The 24,983-nt window shown below is 38.8% G+C and overlaps 1 protein-coding gene across 3 annotated transcripts in view; it reads left to right on the top strand.

Moving 5' to 3' along the window:
- Positions 1–7,934: 7,934 nt before the first annotated feature.
- eya1 (EYA transcriptional coactivator and phosphatase 1) overlaps positions 7,935–24,983 on the top strand; it is a 64,551-nt gene continuing 47,502 nt past the window's right edge. For 2 of the 3 annotated variants that reach the window (XM_008292626.1, XM_008292618.1), the window contains exons 1-2: positions 7,935–8,190; positions 13,367–13,427. The gene's annotated coding sequence lies outside the window, so the exon portion shown is untranslated. Of the gene's footprint in view, positions 8,191–13,366; positions 13,428–20,928; positions 20,941–24,983 lie in introns of those variants that run through there. The other variant, XM_008292617.1, reaches the window with a different exon arrangement.

The following is a 24,983-nucleotide window of genomic DNA, read 5'->3' as shown; positions in this document are numbered from 1 at the left end:
CCAGTCAGACAGGAGACTGATACAGAAAGGGAGGAGAGGGCAAGCGCTGTGTACAGCAGAGGCCATTAGCCTCTTCCCCTTTGCAGGAGAAACCAGGCAGTGATGGGTGCTCTCCTGTAAAAAGAGGAGGAGTGGAGCACAGGAGGGGCTCTAATAGGATAACTCCCCCATTAACCCAGGGGAGCTGCCTTTCAGAGATGCTATCACTCCGAGCACACGTCTCCATCAGGCCTGCCACACTGTCGCCGTGCAACACAAGAAAGGCAGCATCTGTCTATCATCCGATCGGAGAATATGTCGTCAAATCTGCTAAAGAGGACGCATCATAGAGGAGGCCAATTAGCTTCACTGTTAATCTTCCGCATTATAAATAAAGAAGCAAAGTAGAAGTAGAGGTGGTAATCGACTGCAGACGTCTGCTTCATTTCTGGGTTGACGTCATTCTAATATTCACTATATGTTTACAGTACAAACATCTGCGCGGAGCTGCTAAGCACTTAAGGAACTGTGCCTCTAACAGGCAAAACGTGCACTTGTTTTCTTAAAGTAAACACCATCTCCATGGTGAGTGTATTATTTAAAAGGTAACTGACAGTGTTCATAAAACTTCATGTGATGCCATTGTAGCCCCCGATTCAAAAATATGATGTAATCAGGGTCTAATTTAGTGTGTTTACTCTTCGCTCGCATACGGTACAGCTCCCCCCCGACCCTTCTTTTTTTTTTTTTTTTTTGCCAGACGTACCAAACTGCTAAAAAGGGGGCTACTTTGATTGCACAGAAAGGGGGAGAAAATGACACAGAGACTGAAATTGTTCAATCCAATTCGCCATATCAGAATAACATACAAAATATACCCCTTTACATGCCAGATTGTGAGCAAAATAATACTAGAATAACAATGTATTTTTAAAATTTCACCAAGCCAGACAGGTTCTTTGCTTCTTCAAATGCAGCGCCCGCTTTGATTGAATAAGCCCAGCACTTAATGTATGAAGAACGAGTGTCTCCGGACACCTTGAGTGGATAACCATATGCTGTCACAGTAGACCAGACGCGCCTCATATTGAGAGCTCTGTTGACCTGGGAATTGTGTGGGAGGTGGAGAGCGGGGGTGGAGGCGCACGGGGGACTTGTGAGAGTTTTGAGAGGTACAAATCAAGGATTTAACTACTCCAGCTCTCTCTCCTACTCTCAACGTATGGGCCAGCGTCCGACTGCGGCGGCGGCGGCGGCTCACAAATGACTGACATTTACATTAAAGAGAAGAAGCAAAAAGAAGCACCAGGTCACGTGGCGGAGATGGTGCTCTTCGAATCAAGTGTGAAAGAAAGAGTGAGAAAAAGCGGGGAGAGAGAGAGAAAACGGATCTAACAAGAGACACAGGGAAAGGCAGATTTTGCGCCAGTGCCAGGGGTCTTTATTGGGCCACACATTAAATCAAAGGCAGATGTTCATTCCCTTTGACCAAACCACATCAGCTGTCGCTCCCCTTGTTTCCTCCAGCCTCCCCAATTATTTCTCAAATAAGACAAACCAAAACCAACTATCAGTAAACATGCAGACTCCTCAAATTCCATAAATGTCAAGCTGTACAGACAACAAGTCAGCCAGCCTCTGTTTGTATAACTGGGAAACCCCGTTCTGGTTCCGACACAGGGCTACAGCTAGCACGCTAGTTTGGGGGAAGTGTTATTATGGTTTAACATGCCAGAAGTTCTCCCTCATCATGAAACAAACCCACCAGTCTGTCAAACAACTGTTGACTTCTTAGGGAGGCACATTATCATTTGCTCTGCTGAAGTCTTACTTGTGGTCAAGCGTTGGTACCGCAGAGAAGAATCAGTTTGTGGATAAGCAATGCAACCCAACAAAATACAAATGCTCCTTTGTGATTCAAAGCGAACGGGGAAGAAGCAGCAGCGAGGGTCTGGGAGATTTTACAATATGCGCTCAAGCGGCGGTCAAACATTTGTTACTTGGGAATGTGTCACTCTAAACTAATTCAGACATGTGCAGATAGCGCTCACGTATAGCTGACATCAGACTACAGTTATTAGATTAGAGGCCAACCTAAAAATCATACGGCAAAAACCTTCACAAATCCATTTCTAGTTAATTTTTCATGGGAGATAGAACGTGCTCCATTCCATTACTTTGATTGTGTCTCAGGCGTATGAAAATGTAACATTTCGGAGTGCTGCATATTCAGCTCTTGCTTGCCCTAATGGTGCCCAATCAGTTCCACCAGGTCTGTTCCAATGGGCTCGGCGGCCTCTACCCTGATTACACTGAATTGTGGGTATTTCCTGCCTCTAAGCCTCGCATATGGATTGAGTAAGGCAGTGGCTGAGGGACTACCGTTTCTCTCCACTGCATCTTCCTCTCTTTCTCTCTCACTTTTTTCAACGGAAAAGCAAAACACTTTTGTTTTTTCTGGCTCTGCTGTCAAAATACTGAGCTGGGCTTTGGCTCAGTGTCTGCTTGCATGTAGCCAAGGAAAATCCCATGAGACAAGTGTGGCTAAATGCAGTTTAATCCACATGATCACTATCCGTCTGTGGGACTCAACCACACCTATTGCTGACCTATTGCTATGAGGCACATTTTTATTCAATATGTTTCCCACTTTAGGATATAGCCGTTTTCTGTACATTCAAGTCCTGGTGAGGCTATGCGTGTTATGATTAAGTCAGTTCCACCATATGGGCTGAGGCCTGTTTTTTTATGGCAAAGCTCCTTTTATGTTCATTATAAAAAATACTAAAGAAAAAAAAAAAAAAAAGCCGGATGGATGTTTTACAAATCCAAGCTTTTTCCCTGCTATAAAGAAGATTATAACATCATCATGAAATACAACCTTCATGGTGGAAAACGCCATGCTAGTACCTGTAAGTGACAACATAAATGCTTTTAAAGCAAACACCAGCACTCCTCTTTTTTTTTTTTATATGTATTATAATGTTTTTATCGGTAAGAACACTATTCCTGAAAATCTTTATTGTATTAAAACCACAGACATGTAAGGCAAACCTGGAGGAAAATGGTGTTGATATGCAGGATAAAAGTGAGATTTAGGAAGTTAGTTGCAGATGGCACATCAGTGGAATCATATTATACCCAAGAAGAGTCAATCAGGGAACCTCTCCCTGGTATTCCTTATGACATTTTTAACCTTCAAACACATCATTTCCTCCAAATGTGGTTTCTACTGGAAGCCAAAAAGACTCTGGTAAGGTGATAATTTAAAATCTCCCGAAAAAGCTCTATATGAAAAAAAAAAAAAAAAGAGTCCTCTGCCAACTTTGGCAAAGTTTAGATGATGCTGCTTTTAATTTACAAAAGACGTCCCATAAATAATCACGAGTTTACAAAATGGGGAAAAGAGGCAGCTCTCTGTGCCAGTTTTCTACATGACATATTAACAAGAATCCACACATACCATATTATTGTACTGAGCCGTTTTGGACTGCAGATTTCCCATACTTCATGTTATCCCGCTGGACTCCGGCTTTGTAAGCTCTTTTTGTGGAGGATTTTGGCATTTGATGCCAGCGCTTGTATGTTTGCATTGAACATTTTTTGGAACGGACAGCTCATTATTTAGCAGTCCACTTTCAAACACTGGCCATACTTCTCCTCATATATAACTGCTGATAGAGGACAGATTGAAATGTATTTTTCAACATTTCTTTTCTTTTTTTTTTTACACATACCTGCAGGGGTATTTGATTTGGCAGCTGGACAGCCTTCACCTCGAGGCCATATCACAAACCAGAGCAATGAATCAAAGTGTTTTGGTTGTTACTTACATTTTTATATTTGGATGTCTCGCAAGTCAAACATATAAATGCTCACCAGTGGCAATTAATTATTATTCCTGGAATAGTTTAACAGGGTTGGCTAAAAAGTCTCCCCTTTAAGGCACAAATTGTGCGCAGAAGGCAGAGTGGAAAATTGTTTTTAGTGTAAAATTTTACATTTCAATGATCAAAACCAATGATTTGACCTTAAAACCCCCCCTCCAGTGAAAATCAAGCTTTTTATGCTGCCAATATGTCCATATGGGTTTAAAAAAAAAACAAGTCATATTAGAAGAGAAACAAGGGGGCTTGGAATTTCTGCTTTCAAACAGCAGTGTACTAATGGAAGTCACAAAAACATGGATTCAAGGTTTTCATAAATGACAAACCTAATAATACAATCCTGTCTACTTGCATGGTGGGGCTTTTCTTTTTTAACTTCAGAATCGGATTTAAGAGTTTCACAGTGTTTTGTCAGAGTCATAGGTGAGCTGGTGTGCTCAAGTTGCAGCGAATGGTGGAGAAAGAGGCAAGAATTAATTCTTTTCACAGAAAATCCTTGGAAATACATACCTTTGGTATACTGCGATGAGTTTTTTTTTTTGTTTAATCAATGATCGGAAAGGCACTCCAACTGAAATAGTGACTATCATACACAAATTCACACGAGTGGTCATCGTAATATTATACTGTATCACATTCCGGATTTGAGTTTAAATTCATAAAAAAAAAGTTAATGTCCTAAGCTGTTTATGAATTGTCACTGTCTTGTAATTTATTTAGGTGATTTAGACAAACACCATATCATGATTCATAATCTGATTTTTGCGAGGCTTCCATATCCGATTCCGTGTCTGAAAAGCATGTTGTTGTCCTCCTTCTTTCTGTGACTCACTCTGCTGTCCTGTGGCCAACAAAAGAGATAGTGTGACACCTACTAAATTACTGCTGCACAGAATGTGATTGATTGACTTGTTGTTGGCCTGCCATGACCACTGGAATGCACCTCGTGTGAAAGGTGCCTCCAACAGACACACTGGTGCATAGCTCCTCAGGTTACCATGGGTGGCACTCTTGGCATTGTAAATGTCATTGTGTGCTTTAAAAAAAAAAAGGGCAAAGAAGACAAAAAAATAAATCACCGAACGTCCCCTCCCTTCTGTGTATCAAGAAAACATGTACTTTCCTTCAGGTGTAGGTTATTTCACTTTGGTTGTAACGTGATAGGAGACTAATACAAAACACCTGACCTCAAAATGAAATGCTGCATATAATGTAATAAAGTGCATTGTCTGATTGGTTATGGTAATTCTTCATTTAGCCACAATAACCTTAAGCTCAGCCGCCTCAAATCCAGTGAAATCACTTAAAACAGATGTGGGTGAGATGTGGGTCCAGATAGATGCATGAAAAATGTGTCTCGCAGAAGAAGTACCACCAAAAAAACCTGGTCTCCAAATGATAGGAGAGTATCCCCATGAAGACCAAGCAGCGGTGAATTGTTAGATTTTACTGTATGGCATAAATCACAAATTATAGAGGTGCTGAGAATAAAAAGCATCTGACATTTTTAGCGTGACAGTTCCGCCATTCCTGAGTTTAAGTGGTGGTGGGAGCTTTGTGGCGCTAGACCGAGATCTCCTCCTGTTAAGCACACATCCTGTGGGCTTTGTCCCATGGCAGTGACCTGATCCAGCAGAAGGAAGCAACCAATCAGGAAGATATTAGATCAGCTCCGGGAAAAATTAATAAAATTCTCTCAAGTCGGCCTCACCTACTGTACTGAGCCATGAGATTCATACACAAGAGTGAAGGCGTGCACTTTATACGCTTTCATCAGAGCGACTCCATTAAACTCCCCTCTCTCTGCAGGTTCAAATGATCTATGGGCATCATGATACGCTTGTGGAAGGTGTTGTGTTCCTTACAGCTGATGTCCAGACAAGGGTGGTCTGTGCAACCGGATCCTTTGACATCACGGAGAACATGAAAACATGAAACATAGTTATTGATCACAGAGTCCGCACTAATCAAATAGCACCCTGGTTTGTTTGAAGTTAAAAATGGTTACAGTGGGTGTTTACCGTTGCACTTCAGGACCCTCAAGCCGCACCCCTCTTAAACATACACAGACAGAAGTGTTATTTGTATTGTTAAATTTACATTAAGTCCATTTTAATTGCATCAAGCCACTAAACAGATCTTACAATAATGGGCCTGACAGAGAAAATTGCAATCATCTGTGAAGAGCCTGCGGCGGTATAATGGACAAACCTGATTAATTTAATCTTGTTGCACTCCATTATGGCTGCACTTTATCATTTCAACAGATGGAGCACCAAGAAATTAAAAAATGCTCTCAAGGATATGTGGCACTCTCCATCCACTTGCATCCCCTTTATCTGAAGGTGTGTTGGCTGCTGTGCTGAAATGAAGGCTCCGACTGGAACCTTTGAGATGAGTGCATTTCCAAACCCAAATGAGATTACGTGAACAGTCAATTGATGCAACAAATCATCAGGACTGTCTTGTGATGTATTGCTGAAGGCTGTTAAAGGCTGTCCATCCAATCATCTCGTCCAATTAGTTGATATTATCAAAGGAGTAGAATGACAATTGCTTTGCTATATGGAGGCCTTTCAGTCGAGCAAGAATGTTGAATTCATTCATCTACAGCACCAGCAAAACCTAGTATCTTACACAGAAACTGTTTTCACAATGCAGGATGTACATTTTCCTGATATCTTCAGTATGTGCTTTAGTGCAGCAGTCAATTTAGGGTCAAAACTCCAGTAATATATATATTAAATAAAGAACAATTGTGCTGTTATTTCTTGTTGGAATTTGAATCTCTTTAGACTTTTCCCCTCCTCTGTACAACCTGGAAGTACAGGGAGTTATGTTAGAAATCTCTGTCCAGCAGTATATACAAACTCTTTTTTCAAAAAACGCCGTTATCATATTGTATAAATTGTGAAGAGCTGAATAGAAGAGTAAAACAGTTCAATGTAAGTATTTCCAGAGGCCAAAAAACCTTATAACATGCTAAGAAAGAAGCAAGAATTACATAAAAAGTTGATAAATAAGCATTATTTTGTGCATCAGAATTTAGTGCTTTTTTTTTTCTTCTTCTTTCCATGAATTGCAAAATTACAGCTTTGGAAATAATTATTAGGCCATTGGTTTCTGCCTCTTCCTTTGTGGTTCTTGGTGGAGCCATGCTACATTTTCATCTTATGATTGTAATGGACAGCTATTTTGTTGATTCCAAGTCGGTCAGCAGCGGCCTTCGAGCTGCATCCCTCTTCATTAGGCACCAAAAAGGCTGTCGTCTCATCTTCTTGCAATTCTCTTTATTTAAGTACTGTTGAGTGACAATTTAGTCTAGAACTTCTATTGCGTATACACAAAATAATACAGAGTCACTAAAATGTTTTCGGCCATGCAGTGTGAATTTGGACATTTTAAAAGTTAAATACATCATATTTTTAAACATACTTTATTGCATGTGTTGAATCAGATTTTTATATGTGTGTTTTAGAAGATTCTGTAATTTTATTTAACCGCTATGATAAAATTCTAACAAAAAAGATGAATGTTGAAGGCCTGTTATGTGGATTTTGTAAAAATAAAAAAACAAGTGAGCTCATGATTATTTCCAAAGCTGCATTTCATAACTGGGTTACTGAATCAAATATTTTTTGATAGATTCTTGTTGGGTTGAATACTGAAAAAAACAGCCACTCTTACTGAAAATAATGCAACAATATTTATGGCTATTAGAACCCATAGGTGGCGCTCTAATTCATATCAACAGAGAGAATAAAAAAAATTAAAGCGTGCAGCATTACAATAAACTAATATTTGGGCTTCCTTATATAAATGTGACTATATTTTTTGTTATTTTACAAATTATAAAACTATAAAGCAGCAGGGACATAGAACAGAAATTGTCGATTATATTATTAAGTTTTAAAATGTCACCAAATTAGAAAATTACACGGCACAGAGGAGTGTAAACAACCTGTTGTTGACAATAGCGGGGCTGTAATTCTGTCCCCTCGCGCGTGCTGCATTTGATACCAGCAGGGCAGCGCGCGCACAGACGCACGCGGATATCTTGTCAATTGAGTGTAACCTTCCGACTCCGCCGCCGCCGTGAAAACTTCCAGCTTTTATGACGGACACTGATAAGCTTTTTACGAGGCTTTTTTTTCTTTCCCCCACAATTTTTTTTTTGTTCGTCTGTGTTTGTCACGCACGAATTTTCCAGCCAGCCGAGAGAGAAAAGCATGAAACTCAGCTGCTGACGGCTCAGAAGACTGTAAAAGTTTATGGACAGACAGACTTGTTGCATGTGGTGACAGCGGGGATACTCAGAGTAAAGGTAGGTACCGGTGAGACCAGGAGGTTTTGGAGGGGTTTTTATTCTAGTTTTTTTTGTTGTTATTGTTTGTTTTCGCCTCTTTCTTTACTTTTCGTACTTGCTCCGTGTTTGTTTGACTTGTGTGGCGAATTGACAGCGTGGTATTGAGCCGTTTCCAATATGGGCGGGGACAGCGCGGTTACTTTGACTGGGAGCTGCAGCGCTATGAATCATAGCTCCACTATTAGCTGCGGAGGGATCCGGGGCAGTGACACACTCAGCTAAACGGAGGCTTTTCTTGTAGCTAGCTCAACTTTAATTCTTTTTTTTTTCCTTTTTAAAAGTTTTAAAGTGCTTATCCCTCTCTAAAGCATTACTTTGCTTTAGTTTGTAGCATTCTATGCATTACCTTACTGTAACTGACATCAATCTCAGTTGGTAATGTTTAAAAAAATAGTCCAACTGCGTATTGCCTCTACAGCAAGCCCCCGTTTACGTCTGCTTTGGCATTATATCTGTATTATATGGGCATTATATGGGAAATAATTGAGTGGTTGGCCAATGTGTTGTTTTGTTTTGTTTTGTTTTGTTTTCAGGGCTTAAACCCAAGTTTTAATAATAAAGGAGACCAATAACAAATATTTGGAACTGACTGGAGTCAACATTTACAAAAGCACAAAGCTTTATTGAAGTACCTTTGTTTCCTTATGTTGAATTAAAAGAGAACCCTTAGATAGATAGATAGATAGATAGATAGATAGATAGATAGATAGATAGATAGATAGATAAACTTTATTGTCCGTCCCAAACAGTGACTCTCCTCTGACAAGGCTCCAACAATAGAAAAACAACATATATAAAAACACACTAAAGACACAAGCTCACAAAGTACAGACATTTAAAAGAAATGTCAAAAAGGAAACAGAAAAATGTCAACATTCATCCTTCGGTGTTGAAAGGCAATTAATTGTGACGTGTCACCAACTGACCCACCAGTTGATGCTGAGTTGCTGAGTGATTACAGATAAACAGAGGTGGCTGCAGCAGAGCGCATTAAAAAAAAATCTGCTAAAAAGCAGCGATGCAAATAACTGGTAACATATTGAATGTTTGATTCAATAGCCATTCGACCAGTAATTTTCTGTCACGTGTTGACTCACCTCAGTGGCCTATAGATATCATGCTTTAACTCCCACTAAGAAGGTGATGCAGGTAGTGCAAGTTGCACAAGGGGCATTTGTCAAAATATCATTTGCCCTAAGTTAACAGCAGTTGGAGCTCGGTTTTGCTCTCATTCATTCTGCTCCAGGCTCCAGTCATTTTTCTGTTTAATTATTTCCTTTTTTGCTGTGCACCACATTTGACAGTGATGGATAACAGGTTAAAAATGGACATTTTCTCCTCAGTTAGTGTATGTTGGATTGACTCAAGCATGCATGGTGTTCTTCCCTCAGACCGAAGGACCTTGGAAAGATTGTGTTCCCCTCTGCTTTTCCCATTCTAACATGATACAGTTTGTCTTCATTTTCTTCTGTCTTGGAGTTATTTTCATGATATATAACTGAAGCACATCATCAAGACAGAAGTGTAGGTTATGTCAAAGATATGCCATCATGATTACAGTCTTTGCAGAGGCAGGCCTTCTGCTACCCCACAGTACTGAATAAGCATCTCACTGGATCAACTGCGTAACGATGGTGGTTCACTGATTCAGTGTTTTTCTTTGTCTCGGAAAACAAAGTTGTCAAATATCAGTAGTCCTTCAGTGTCTAAATGTCAATTCAAGAAGCCGCCATATTTATACACCTGGTTAAATGTTATGATGAGGTCGCTGCTGAATATTGGCTCATTTCTGACCAGAGGTTAGACCAGAAATACATGGGCCCATGGTTACGCAAACCATGTAGTGCTGCAATTACAATGGAAGAAAAGTGCAACAGGGCACACAGATGATGTTTGCTTCGTGTGTCTGTTTCGTTCCATCTTTCTGATGTAATCTCAACGATTACTCAGCGCAAACTCGTAGTCCTACCCAGCAGCTGCCCTCAGGTTTACACACTGTTGATGTTGATAAACTGGATTTCAGTGAACATATAAGCTGAATGATGTGTTGTTTCAATGAATTGTCAACATCAATGTACAGACAAGCAACGGATAATTGAAACAGTTATTCCCCTACTTGATATCACTATTTTGTTTAGTGTTGATTCATCTACTTGTTATATTCACAAGATATCATTTCATCTATTAAAAAAACAATAATGTTAGAACGTAGCAAAAGCCTACGGTCTTCACATTGACTGATTATGTGACCAACTGTCCATCACTCAGACATTCAGTTAACAATCACACAAGACAACATCAAACAGCATATTCTCACATTTGAAAGGTTGGAGCAGGGCATTTTTGCTTGAAAATTGCTGAAAACAATTAGTTATCAAATAGCTGCAAAGAGATTTTTTTGTTGATTGGATAAAATGATTCATCGACGAAGCGTTTTAGCCCTACTATTATGGTACTTCTCTCATATAATGATAAAATCATCATTTTACAAGGCCACAGTCCAATGTTCCCTTTCTTGGATTTCCTTGTAGAAATATTATCTATTTTATGAAAGATCAGAAACATGGTAAAAATGCACAACACTGTAAATGACATATTTATTGTGACTAGCGGTCATTACATTTTATAGCTTTTTATAGGGTGATCTCACATCCTCTGTCTGCTAGATTTTTATAGACATATTTATTGAAATTGTGGAAAATATTGTTGTGTTTTGACCCAGTTTCTTTTTCGGTGCATTTTGTATCATCGATGATTGACCTGAGGTGGAACAGCTGTACCTCCAAGATTCCAGTTCAGAATTCAGTCAGTTTTAAAAGTGTGGTTGCACAGCAGGAATACTGCAATGTATCATGTCTGCAGCAATGAATAGAACAATTTTTATTCACACATGTACTAGATTCCCTACTGTACTGTACATGTGCTTCACGTTTTCTTTAAGACTTCACTTCAGAGGAAAGTTCTCCAGTCTGTTCTCCTCACTTTTGAAGTTACATGCTCCTCCAATTACGGGGGCCATGCAGTCTCCCCTATGGTGTCCTTGGACAGCTCTTTGAGTGCCTGAAAATGTTGCGGACCATTAATTCTGGATTGTCTTCATCTGTTTGCATAATTTTCCCTCCGTAACCATTTTCCTCCCCCATTTTCACAGTCTCCAGTCATCTGCCCTCAGGTTTATATTTTGCTCTTTTACAAATGTTTGAGACTTCAGGGCATTTCAGTTTTATATAATTTTTTCAATACCACTGACAGTTGTTAAACTTTTACATCAGCCTGTTTTATGGTATACAGCCTGTCAGCTGTGTACTGTACACTGCCTCTGTGTTTTACAACCTGTGTGCTGATGGTGCCTATTGAAACTCTTCACCTGCCAACAGATAGGTTTACAGATGTATGCAACAATATTTTTTATTCTTTTATTAAAATTTCCAGAAATATATAAAATCAGAAACACAGCGGAGTCGTCAGTAAAGAGAAAATCAGTTTGTGTGTAAAAAAAAAAAAAAAGAAGTGTGTGTTTTCTTTAACCTTATATATTTTCTACTTTTTTTTCAGTTAGACTAATTTGCTGTCAGGCAGGAGGTTGTTTTTGCAACTCAGGCAGACTCCAGAAATTAATTTATCCAAATAACCAAGTCCTTCTGGGCCATGGAGGTTGGGACACTGAAATGGCCCTGGTAGGCAAAGCCGTCTTTTGAAGTCTGGAATGTTTTGGCTGACTTAGAGCAGGCGACTGGAGTGGAGGGATCATTTTCACTGACCCATGGGATTTTTAACCATTTTCATATACCGAGAACAAAACAAAGTGAGGAAAAATGCCTGAGCTGATTTGCATTGACTTTGCTATCAAAAACCAAGAGGGAGAATTAAGTGAGACTGATTTAGGGGAGTAGTAGTTTTCTTTTTTGCTGATTTGTGGAATATGTGGCGGATGGTTTATAATGCTTAACTGTTTAAAAAGTTTGACATGTCAGTGACCTACTCCAAAAGACTGACATCAGAGCATAAAGCTGTGTTGTTGCTATGTCTCTATTCATGCAGAAATTTCTTCTCAAGATTTTACAAATTGCCACCACTAGGACTGTTCTTTGGTTTATCTTTTAAAAGTTTTGGCATATAATAAAAAATCTGCCTTATTAATGCAGTCTGAGTGCTAATTAGGGGGTCATTTGGACTGAGGGCAAACCAAATAGAGGGCCTATCCTAATAATCCAAACACTTTAATTGTGCACTTACATTGTACAAATGCTCTCATTAGGTGTATGCTCTGTTGGTAATTTGTTATATCCACCATGAAAGAATCACCACAGTAGTTACATTAATAAAATTAATTCCTATTTATATATTGGATCCTCTTAAAGACTTTAATTACAACAACTAAATGGTATGCTTTTATTAAACAAGCCCAAGGAAAGGGAAGTGCAGGAAACCAAGCAGTCTTGAGTAACGGGGCACTTGAGTTTCCAGTGTAATAAATAATTCACAGGTCCTGTGTGATGAGCTGCTGAGGACAGAAATCCCTAATGACAGCTTTTTATAACCTATGACTCAGCTGCCCATTATGCTTCTGACATCCCTACACAGACCACATCCCCTCTGCATGCTCAGTGCTCACTCTTCTCTCACCCTCCGCTGCTTCGCCTACTGCATTGACAAAAAGGAGTTATATTACAAAGTACTATATACAGTCACTTAATGAAACAAACTGAAATGGAAAATAGATTAAAATTGAAATATTATAGGTTAAATTTATTCCTTTGATACAGTGCATTATTGCTGAGAAATTGTTCACATTTAAATTCACTTTCAAACGTCTTCAAATGTAATTTAATAAATTAACTGGCAAGTGACTCAATTCAATCTGTAAAAAATCTTATACCACTCTTTTCATGCTTGTCTTTTTTAAATTCCTGGCCTGAATGATAGAGGACAGACACAATGTCGTTGTAACAGAATTATATTATCAGCTGACTTCTCTTTCTTCCCTCTTAGGTACTTTGTCAGTGGAAATATGCTTAAAATGTGAACATTGCAGGGAAACAAGCAATTTTGTTTGTGAAAGATTGTCTCTGAAAATGTGTGTTCCCTGTCATAAATTTGTTTGTGTAATTTCTCTCACCATTTTCTGTTTCAGGTGCAAGCAGGAGGGACTGCGCTAACCTCAATGCCTGTTGCTACTGCTGTGAATGTGTGAGGTAAGAGTCTGAGTAATTGAGTTTTTCCAGTCTGCTTTAGGCCAATGACTTTAAGTGTTGCAGTGTTTGATTGGCATAATGGCACCATACCCCCCCAGGTAAGGTCATTCTGAGCAACATCTGGGTCCATTGTGCATTATGCAACTCCCAGTATGAAAGGCAAGGCCTCATATGGTTTCGGTTGATATCATTATTGTTATCATTTCCAAACCCCAGTTCTCACTAAGAATAGGTGGTTAATTTTAGATGCAAAAACGATCCAATTACTCCGGCCTGCTTGTGGTTGTCCCCTGAGTTAGTGCTGGGAAATAAATCTGGTGGCCTTGATTAAGTACCTGACAATAGAGTTAGCACAGCAATAGTAGTTTATAGTAACACAGCGGACATGGGCAATTAGGCCCACCAAGTAATTTACAGTACGGCTTGCAGGTGGTGACCTGGTATGAGTTGGAGACCACCTCAGTAACAAATTAGATCGTATAGGCAAGAAGAGTAGCAGCTCTGTAGGACTTCCAAATAAAGCAAAGCAATCAAAGATTATAAAAAGCTTGACACATAATTCAAATTTGTTATGATTTTGTTTTTGTGAAAGGAATAACATACGGCACTGGGTTTTTTTGTCCGTAATTTTCTGGAGAATGAATGATCACTTTTATACGTTGTTGATCTTTTTACGTCAGCGTGGACTGTTCTCCTCTCACTGCTACCTATTAATTATGAAATACTGTAGGTCTTGCCCATTTCATTTTACTGCTTCTTCCTGCTGAACTTAGTGTGAAAGGCTGCTGTTCTTAAATAGGTGTATAAAAGTAAAGAGCGAAGAAAGTTCCCCCCAGTACCAACTCTCTCCAGCATTATGTCATCAGAGTCAAAAAGGCACGGCTGAAGAAAAATAGCTTGTTTCACACATAATAGACACCTTAACACATGGAGCAAATGGAGCAGGGTGTGTGGCTACTTCTCTTTACTATTCCTGGACTGACAGTGGCAGCCTTGATAAGAAAAGCATACATTCTTGCAGTTGGTGAATTGTAATCTGTGAGTGGAACACATGTAACATTGCAGAGAGAATAGATATGTCTCTTATCCTAAAATGTTAATTTGTCATTTGATATGTGGAGAATCCACATTTTTAACAATGGCCCACAGTATCCTCTTTTTAAAATGGTGTTTTATACACAATATTTGACATATTGTTGGCAAATTGTAAGACTTTCAGAGGAGTTTCAGAGTTTCAAAGAAATGTATGAGATAAGACCTCTATTATTGTACTCGTTCTGTGTAACACTGATGAAAAACAGTGCCCTCTTCTGCCTGCCTGCCTTTTTCTTTTCGTCTTTTTTTGTTCACAGACTGAAACATGACTGTAGGCTTTGCTGTAGTTTACAGTGTGAGGACAGTGTGCCACTGTGTCTGTGGCTTATCGACCTTTTGTACAGGTCAGCTCCTGGGCTGTAGAGTGGCAGGACCCTTGGAATAACTGTGACAGCCTTGATCCCCACTGTCAGCACAGTGGCCTTAGTGTGGGGTGATTTCATCAACGTGGCTACAGTATGGTAGTTTCCCTGCTCCCTATGTTGGACTACTGCTGAGTTGGTTTCCTCAGCAAGCCTGTTTCATTTAACAGGGACATGTGCTGCTAATACAGTTTCTTCCTGACACACTTTGTAGGTGTTTGATTTTGTCTCATACTACAGTTGCTATTTACTTTACATTAAATATTGTAGCTCTTTCTCATTATTTGTTTAATAAATTGATTGTCTTTTATTATTTATATCTTTCAAACATTTATTGTTGTATTGGTTTTTATTGCTTGTCAGGCCAAGCACAGTGCCACATGTCTTTGTAGGATGGTCCATCTATTTTCATTTATGACAAACACTCTACAAATAGTTAGGACAGCTAATTGGCACAAACTCCAATGATGTGCGCAGAACCACACAACCAACAGCTGTCTGTGGTTTACAAATGCTTCCACGGCTATTTTAGAACCCCAATCTAGAGGAAATACACAGTGTGTGGTTATGCTACACCTGCAATACCTTGAAGACAGACAGAGAAAGAATTAGTTTAAGTGAGCTCAGTTATTATTTCTGTGACCAGTTGTCAAAATTAATACATGAGCAAGCATTACTGACAGGTCATGTAAGTGAGAAGCTAAAAATGATAACGTCATTTTATTAATGATTTTATAAAATTTGCATGAATGTATTGTATAAGACAGGAAATTTAAATTTGTGTTTGTTATTTCCATTTACTCTGTAATGGACCAAAAAAAAAAAAAAAAAAATCTTTTAATTGTGTTTGTTATTTCCATTTACTCTGTAATGGACCGTTTCCTAAATTATTTCCTCAGAAATAAGCGTGAACCTCTTGTTGGGCTACTGAACAATATTTAGCATTTCTGCTGCTCATGTTTAATCTCTCATTAGTCTTTAGGTGACATGAGACAGCATCAGCCTCATTCTTGTGTTTGCCAATCAGAGGCAGGTTGAGTGACAGCCACAGAACAGCACATCTCTTATGTAAACCTTTCCTCTACCACCACGAAATTAGAGTCCCTGTTGCTACACACTGCTGCCTCCTGCTTCTGCACAAATGAGAAAGTAAGCACTCTGGTTCAGAAGTTCACATTTTGGATGCATGCCGGAACTACTTAAAGCCAGTGACGTTTTTCAGGGAACAGGTGGTCAGAGTGACATAATTCTGGCTCACTGTTATGATCCTCAGAAATTAGGCCCCGTTACCCTGCCAGAAGGCTTATTACTCTGTCAATATGTATAAGTGCGACTTCATCTGACTTGTTATTACTGTAAATAGATAAAACTGGACAGACAAAAAATAAGATATTAAAACAGGCCCTTCCCTACAGCTCCATATATGCTGAAGTATGTTAAATATTTTCAGAAACAAATAAATTACATACATGTGCACCCATCTTTGACATGTCTTCAGGCTTGGCTGAGAAAGCTATTTATTCTCATCCACTGTTAACTACTGGCACATATGCGTTAGAGTGGAATGCCATTCAGAATGCAGAAAATATATTTAGTTCTCGCCAACAGACAGCAAAAGGCACCAGTGGGTCTAGCCCCTGTGTGAGAACAGTTATTTCTGTCGCAGTATGGACTTTCAATTACTGTAATCCGCTGCTTCACTCCTTCAAGAACATCAGGGCAGATTAACTATTTTGATGCATCAAATGTGACACCTACGGTACATATCAAAAATAGACAAAGACTTTATTTTCACTTTTATTTCTTTAGTTTTATCTGAGTAGTATGGAATAAATGCTTTCGTTTGGGATATAATGGGTTATAGTATGGGCATTAAAAATTAAGAATGTACTCCTGGCTTATTTTCTCTCTCGTGCCCGTCAGCTATAGCTCAGTCGCACTACGTAAGTAAGGAGAATATCAGATATCTGCTTGTTTTTTTTAATTAATATGAAATGATTGCATGAAAGAGTTAATGCAAGTGTGATAGCTGTTTGACAGATCTAAATGATTATTTTGAGTTTCTATAAGCCCATTAATAGGTAGGCGCATATGGACAGTGGAAATACCCCACAGCTGCAGTCTGACTGTTGCTCCATGTGTGACCCCTCAAAAAAAAAAACGTAAACTTCACCACCACACAGACTTGGTCTCACTTGCAGCCATGCACTCCTTTCCATTAATCTGCTGGCATCTGGCCATGTCAGCTTCATGTCTGAATGAGCATGATGGTTACTTTTCTGTAAAAGTCATAGCACCAATCTCATTAGGTCCAACCTAGTAACATCTACATATCACTTACAACGTGGGACACGTTTGAATTGCATGTAGTCACATCAACACATAGGCATGCACAAGATTGTGATGTACTGACAAGGACGTTGTTACATATAGTGGACGACACAACGGTCAAGGAAGTGATGCTGTAACAACTGTGTTATACAGTAAACATTCCTTGATGTACTGTTAAATCTCGCCTGTGTGGTAAATAGCATCTGCATACCGTGGCTTTCTCCATAATTGTCATAGGTTGGTCTCAGTGAAACCTTGAGGAACATTAACATAAAACTGACCTATGTCTAAATGGCAGAATGCCTTCACTTTAACTGTTTGACGAAGCCAGCAATGTTACATATCCCATGTCTATCTAACAAACATACTAGGTACATGGTTCTGTTTTCAACCACAGCTGACTTAAAATCAAACATTGTTGACAGTCTATTTGTGATTACAATACAGTTAATAGTAGCAGTACTGATCCATGGTGTGGACAGTACATTTCTTTTTAAACTGCTTAAATGAACTACCTGGTAACAAAAAGGATGTTGCATGGTTGTACTTTTTGAAGCCCTGTGAGGTCTATGCTTACATTTGGAGAAGGTTTTATCTAAAACTGGGCAAAGCTGTTGACAAAGCCATGTGATTCAACAGGGATGAACTGAGAACAATGCCCAGATAAGTCAATTACCTACCTGGTGGGAACACACAAGGCTTATGTCCTGGAGCTAGGCAACTGGCAGGCCGTCTGTTTGTATTAGGAAACAGTTAGGCAGCTCCTGCAAACAAAACTTATCCTGTTTAATTGGTGTGTAATTCCTGCAAAGTTGTCATATATGTCTGTTTTTCCTGCTCTGTATAAACACTACAGAATAGTGTGAATGGTCAAGTGGGTAAGTGGCAGCTTCTCGAGAAGGGCAAATAACTGGTGGTAGGAACTGTGTAAACATTTTGGAACCTTTGGTTAACAAAGTTGTATTGTTCATCTTGGAACAATCTGAATGACAGAGTAGAGGTTCTCCCTGGGTTTTGTACAGAATGGTGCTGCCGTGCATGCAACGCTAGACCCACATTTATGTGCGTCAGTGGAGGAATAGCTTAAAACAGCTTCAAAATCGTTATGGCCTATTTATGTTCACTTGTCAACTTGTGTATTTGCTGTTTTTGATGCAGAAAAATACTGACACTTTTTATTGAACATGTATAGCTGCATAAATAGGAAAGGATGACATAAATATAATTTTTAACATAACATACAGCAGCAATTGTCACTATTTAATCACTGCACGGTACCACCTACGTTGGTTTACTGACATCAACTATGATGAGGAAATCAAGATTTAAAACAATGCACTTCGAAAATCACAAAGGCTACAATTTTGGATATATGTTATGCAGCACATCTGACACAGGGTTTAAACTTTCACGTTAGGGATTTTACAAGTTCATGGTGTCCTTCTTGTCTGGCAATCAGGCTGTCAGACATTATCCTGTGTGGTAATATTCCATCGTGTTTTAAATCTATTACATGGTGAACAGTGAAACAAGATGAGGATAAATTGCAAAGTTGCACCAGTTTGTACATCATTTGTCGAGGCAAAACAAAAGTTTGTGCTTGCACAGTTTCTAGTTCTAGTTCTGAGAATTACACATCAGATACATTTTAAAATTGTGATAACCTGCAAAATAGTCAAACACATCTGTATATTTTTGCTTGCATAAACGGGCACAATGTTAATGTGGTCCTGGGTGAAAACTTTCTTGTTGCAAGTCAGACATTTTTTTTTCTCTTTAAACTTGACCAGTGCTACATATATGCTTCATTAGTTATATAAAGAACTCACGATTCTGTACTAAAATAGTTATTAATATGTAACAGTTTGATCAGAACATGATTTATTTTAATGACTGGTACCTTATTGAATTAAGATAAGTTTGGAATTTGCATTAAGTTCACTGTAATTAAGAAAATAATGTTGCACAATGTCAAATGCAAATTGGTTCGATATTATAACACAGGAAATACCGAAAACTCCAGTAACTCGACTTTGAAGGCCTAAAACCAAAGTGCACTTAATGGTTGAAGTGACCGATGTAATGTATCAGACTTTCATTCATTTAATTAACCGTATTAGATAACTTTGACTGAGACACTGTATTGGTGTCTGTGGCTGTGCATTAATGAAGTGATGCACCACAGATATTGTAAGTGAGCATGCTGTTTGCAGATTTCAAATTAAATACAAATGTGGATTATAGCTATGAAATTTTACACATACAGTATGTGTTTCTCACAGCAGCTATCTATGCCCTCAGCTTTGGAACGAAATCCATCTGGTTTGACTAAAATAATCAAAAATAAATTCCTTAGTCATATCTCTGATTTGCTGCCATGAGTGAACAATATCTTTACCTTCTCTCAGTTCTCAAACTTTTTAAATGTCCTGGAGGAGTTCTAGTTCGAGTCCCAAACCTACTGAGATCTCTAATGAAGGCTTTACCTTCCAGGCAAGCATATTTCTCCAAATGACAGTAATTTACATATGATGTATTTAGAGAAGAAGAGGGCAGGCTAATTCTATTTGGAGATTTTCCTTTGTTTTAGGAGTCATTAGCAGCTAGCTCAAATCTAATTTTTACAATTTCATCAGGCCATCTTGGAAAGCCTCTGTGAGCTCATCAGAGAGGAGCATTTATTGCTAAGTGTTCTCTATTGCATTAGCACACAATAAAGCGGCCAGGGACTGCTACAGACGTTTATGTGGAATCCAGTTAACACTCTGCCAATTCGTTTTTTATTGGGACACAATCAATTTTTATTCATTTTAAAGCCAGAATGCTTTCTTTCATTGTGTGCCTACCCCAGCTTATTATGCCCTAAACTAATTACTCAGTTGTTTTCACAAAATGCTAATGTTTATGTTAAAGATTTCCTCTTTGAAATGCAGGCCTGACGTGCTTATACATACGCTTCCCCCAATGCTTTAAGCATGATAATAATGTCATTCATTTAATTTCTATAAGCCTGGCAGTGACAGTATGGTCTGCATAATAACACTGATTTTGAGGAATTATAGTTAAATTCATCAAACCTGGCCCTTGGGTCAAATCTGCATCTTTATCTGACCAATTTCTTGGAATTTGAATTTTACCCTCGTTGGGCTGTAGCAAAACTTTTGACATGTTTTAGAAATCTAGTATAGAGAAAACAGAAAAGCATCCATTTAGGTCCTAAAGTCATAATATGGAAAGAAAGTTGAGCCTCATTTGTGCAGGTATTTAATAGTTCACACAATGTACATACTAAAACGTGTTAAAACAAGAGCAAAGAGTATCTGCGTAACATAAATAAACTATCAGTATTATCAGACCAAAATAAAATTTCAGTTTCTTTGTTAAGAAGACACATGGCCTGGTCTTGGACAAAATAAGGTAAAAAGATAAGTGCACACATTGACCATATCCTCACTATCTTCCCCATTTTTCTGTTGATTCTGTTGAGTAGAGGTGCTGATTTTCAGTCTAAGCTGCTCTTAATGGCAGAAAAAATTTAACAGCACCTCTAAACCTGTATTAAGATGTTGGAATACTGTAACGGACCCTTAGCTGAGCCTAATAGGCAACCTTTGAACCACATGCTGATTTATTATCCCAAAACAAGAATGATACTGCAACAAAATTCTCCAAGGCCTCATAGCATGCCCAATATGTGATCATTTTAAAATTGAAAATGTAAACTTGTAATACCTTTTGAGAGTTACTATTAAAGACTTAATTGTTGCTATTATAAATTTGCATTGATTTTCCACCTCAACTTGAATAAATATTTTTGATCACAGACAGTTACTGGCCTAGTAGATGCACATGAAAGTGCATCTATCATATATATCTACATTTAATATACATTTAGCTGAGAACTCTATACATGTGTGGTGAAATAACAGCTTAAGTTGTCTCAGTATGTGAGCCAGATGAGTGCATCTTCACTGCGATGTAATAATTAGAGTGCCTAAGTGCTCCTGGAGACAAGACAAACCTAGATACCCTCTTCCTCTTCGGCCCCTCCTCTTGTTCACCAAGAAAGTCTTTAATGGCTCCCATTTGACTCTGATATCATTTATTGTTTGGTATCAGATGTACACCTTGTACCCTTCACCATTTGCACTGAAGCACGTTGGACCTGAACTGTGAGGTGTGCAACATGCGTGAAGTTATTTTTTTCCCCCTCTTATCCTCTAAATTCCCGCCATCTGCTGCTAAACTGCACAGGCATCCTCTATTTGGTATTGCATTTCAACACGCGCAAATAAAGAATATTCATAGATGTATCCTCAAATGACAGCAAGTGACATTGTTTTGCGCACAGTGAATGTGTGTGTGCTTACAAGTGTGCTGCCTTTCCACATGTGTGCGCAGATATTTTTCTATTCCAGTTTTGGGATTTGTTCAGCAGTGGGCTCTGGAATGCTTTCAACACATTGATGAGATGACAAGTTATCATTGATCTGTCCTTACTTAGTGGGATCTATTAAATAATGTATGGGCTCCTGTGCATTACCAGTGCACTCTCCTGTCCTCGACCCATTAGAGGAGTAGGGCATGGGGCCCTAGTGGCTCAGGGCCCTCAGAGGTCCTTGGGCTTTCATTTAATTAAATTATCCTATAATGAAAACTCCCATAATGAGATTAATTTTAATTATTTATCAGCGGCCGATTTGAGGGAGAGGCTGCATTAATAATGCATGAAAGGGCTAAACATTTTTCAATTCATCACCTTTTCCTTTTGTTAAAGGTGCAATTTATTAAGTGCTCTGCAGCTGCTAGAGGTACTGGTGGTGGAGATATGGACGGCCAGGCCCAGAGGTCAGGCAGAGGGGCTGCTAAAGTGCTTGTCTGTCATTTGATGCTGTACAATATATTGATAAATGAATATTGTGTCGTATTGAGCATTCACCTTGTGTGTTTATTCATGCTTTTTGAAAGAGTTTTGAGCACACTTTGAAAAAGTCATAGCTTTCATTTTCTCAAATATACAATAAAGTTTTCCTCAGTTGCTTAAAGTTGGATGGATTTTATATTAATACCTAAGGCATCAAAATTATGCCAGTAATTCCCTGTTGATGTTGGTTTCTCCTCCATTAGATTGGCATGTTGATTCCCCTTGTGTGAGCACATTAGAAGACTTTGGTGTCTGGCCAACAGAATAGGGGAAGATTGTTAACTGTCACACTGTGTGAAACTGTAATTAGCTGGCTTGGTAATGTGCTTTTTTGAGTTCCCGGGCAGCGAAGATAGCAGCACATTGAAAACTGTAAGATGATACATTGTCGAAAACAATTGCCTTTTGTGATTTAAATGAGCACATTTCACATCATAAGGTTTGTATCAACTGACAGAAACATACAGGCAGACAGAGCGGCAGAAGTGGCTCAGGGCAGGAGACAAGGATGTCATTGGGATGGTGAGCTGGGTGCATTTATCAGGCCTTCATCAATAGTTGATTAATAATTCAGTCAGAGTCTGGGGCTTCTTTAGGGCAGGGTTTCAGCTAGCTTGTAATTTTGTAAATTGCATAGTCATCATGCAATGGATGGGTCAGGCTTCTCTAGGAGTCACAGCTGTGAATCTAGGTTTGCCTACGGGATTTTAGAAACAAGGAGGATTTTAACCCAGATGTGATCGTATTGTAGTCAGATATTCACAACAAATGCAGTGGGAGGAAAAGGGCTTACAAAGAAACCTGCAGAGAAACAATATAAAGACAGTTGGAAGCATCTTGCTTGCCAAGAAACTAAACATTAAAGCTTGTGATACTCCACAGATATTCTAAAGCAGACACAAAACAAGATGTGAACATCTTATATACGGATCTTATATATCATACTGAAAGGTAACTGGTTCAAGCTCAAAAGAATATACTCTGGGCACAATTGTATCCAGACTAGATTCACTACTTTGCATTAAAGCTTGGCTATAGAATGAACAATATTATCCAAAACAAAAGGAAAATCAATATTCAGAAAGTGGCTTTTTGTTAAACCACCAGTCCCGCCCTTTGACAGATTTCCACCAGATACTCCCCTTGGCTTACAGAAAACAAACAGGCATTTCTTCCCATTGTGAGTTGTTCAAGGTGCTTTGGCCCAGGTGCAGCGTGAGCAGAGCAGTCCATGGCCAGTGAATGAGTAAACCCCTCAATTACCCCAAGCCAGCTCTCTGATACCTCCCATTCAACAAAATAGGCCCTCTAATTGTCCTGACCAGTATTACCTGTTCTGCATCCAAAAGTACACTGTTCTTCCACATTGTTTCCTAGGCAACTGGAAGTTTTCGTGACCTATAAAAAGTTGCAACTCCTGTAACTGATCCGAGGCTATGCGGTTGTTTGTTTCCATGGTAGGCTGGTGAGCTATTTATAGGTCTATCTAGCTGGTCGTAGTAGGCACAGAAAGCGCCACTAACTATTTTATTCATTTATTTAGTGGAGATAATTTTTTTGCTGGTTTAGATGGACTAAAAGTCAAGAGTTGACTGGATGTTTTGAGAACAGAAAACACCTGGGGCTTCAGCAATTGAGTCACAAAGTCAAGAGGAAGAAAGCTTCACACTCTCTTTGCTGTTTTTCCACTGTCTGCGTTTTCCCCCTCAGTGCAGAAGCGGATCCTTGTAACAAACGTAATGTTTATTTTGGAATCAGAGGCAATGCCCCGGATGACCGGAATTTCTTTGTTGTGGTTTTGTTTGCGGTTTTAGCAGAGACCTGCAGATCTGCTGGTATTGATGAATCATATGTTCATCATCAGAGGTCCCGAGCAGTTCATCTGTTCACTGTGTGACTATCAAAAGGTTAATCAGGGAACCTTCCATATTAAAGTGATAATGTATCTCTGATTCACAGGGTTGAAAAGGTATATGAATTATCAAAGGTGTCAAGTACAGAGTTCAGGAAGAGATCTCCCTACAGGCAATTGGCAGCTGTAACAAGCTTAACTCCAATTTCAAAATCTGTCTCTAGCTTTTAGCTCTACTCAGTGTCTTTATACACAGCATATAGAGTCCATCATGATATAATTTATTCAATCTTAAATTAGCACATTTTACATAATTTTCTACGTTTTGTAAGACAAACAAACTGTATATTCCACAATTGCTAGCGTTAGACACATCTTTAGATATTTGTTGCTGCAATTGTTATTATTCCATTTTCAAAATTCACTTCAGTACTTGCAGCCAAATTTCTAAATGTGTAATGCAAAACGTTGCTCTTCTTTGTAATCAAATGTCCAGTAAGAAATGTTTGAGTCGTCAAAGCAGATTGAAGGAAGCTACACAATAGACAGATAGAATGAGATGGACTTTTAAAAGAGGTGAGATGTCAATAGGAATTCATTTAGCGTATGGACTCGATACATTAGCTCAACTAACAATCAACCATTGCCATCTTTAAAGCTTTTTAATGCACATAAATCTAACCTGTCAATACATTTTCAGCTTCAAGTCCACTATTAACACTATTATTGCGGTTACTCGTCTGCTAAAGTTCGTTTGTTCCTTCTCTAAATGCAGCATGTACTGTAAAATCTTCCCTGTGTATTTACAAGAAACACATGAGGACACAGATGTATTTCAAGTGGACATAAACTTACTGTTCAGCATCTTCTTTTTTTAAAGAGAAAGAGGGGCATATGATGTGTTTACCCCTTGCTTTTTGCCTTTTTTTCTTTTACCTTTTTTGTTAAACATCAGCTGTAACCAGCTACTATAAAAGTATGGTGTTACTATA

This window comes from Stegastes partitus, unplaced genomic scaffold, assembly GCF_000690725.1.
Source record: "Stegastes partitus isolate 25-593 unplaced genomic scaffold, Stegastes_partitus-1.0.2 Scaffold821, whole genome shotgun sequence".
Lineage (NCBI taxonomy): Eukaryota > Metazoa > Chordata > Actinopteri > Pomacentridae > Stegastes > Stegastes partitus.
This window is presented reverse-complemented; position numbering and strand designations above follow the sequence as displayed.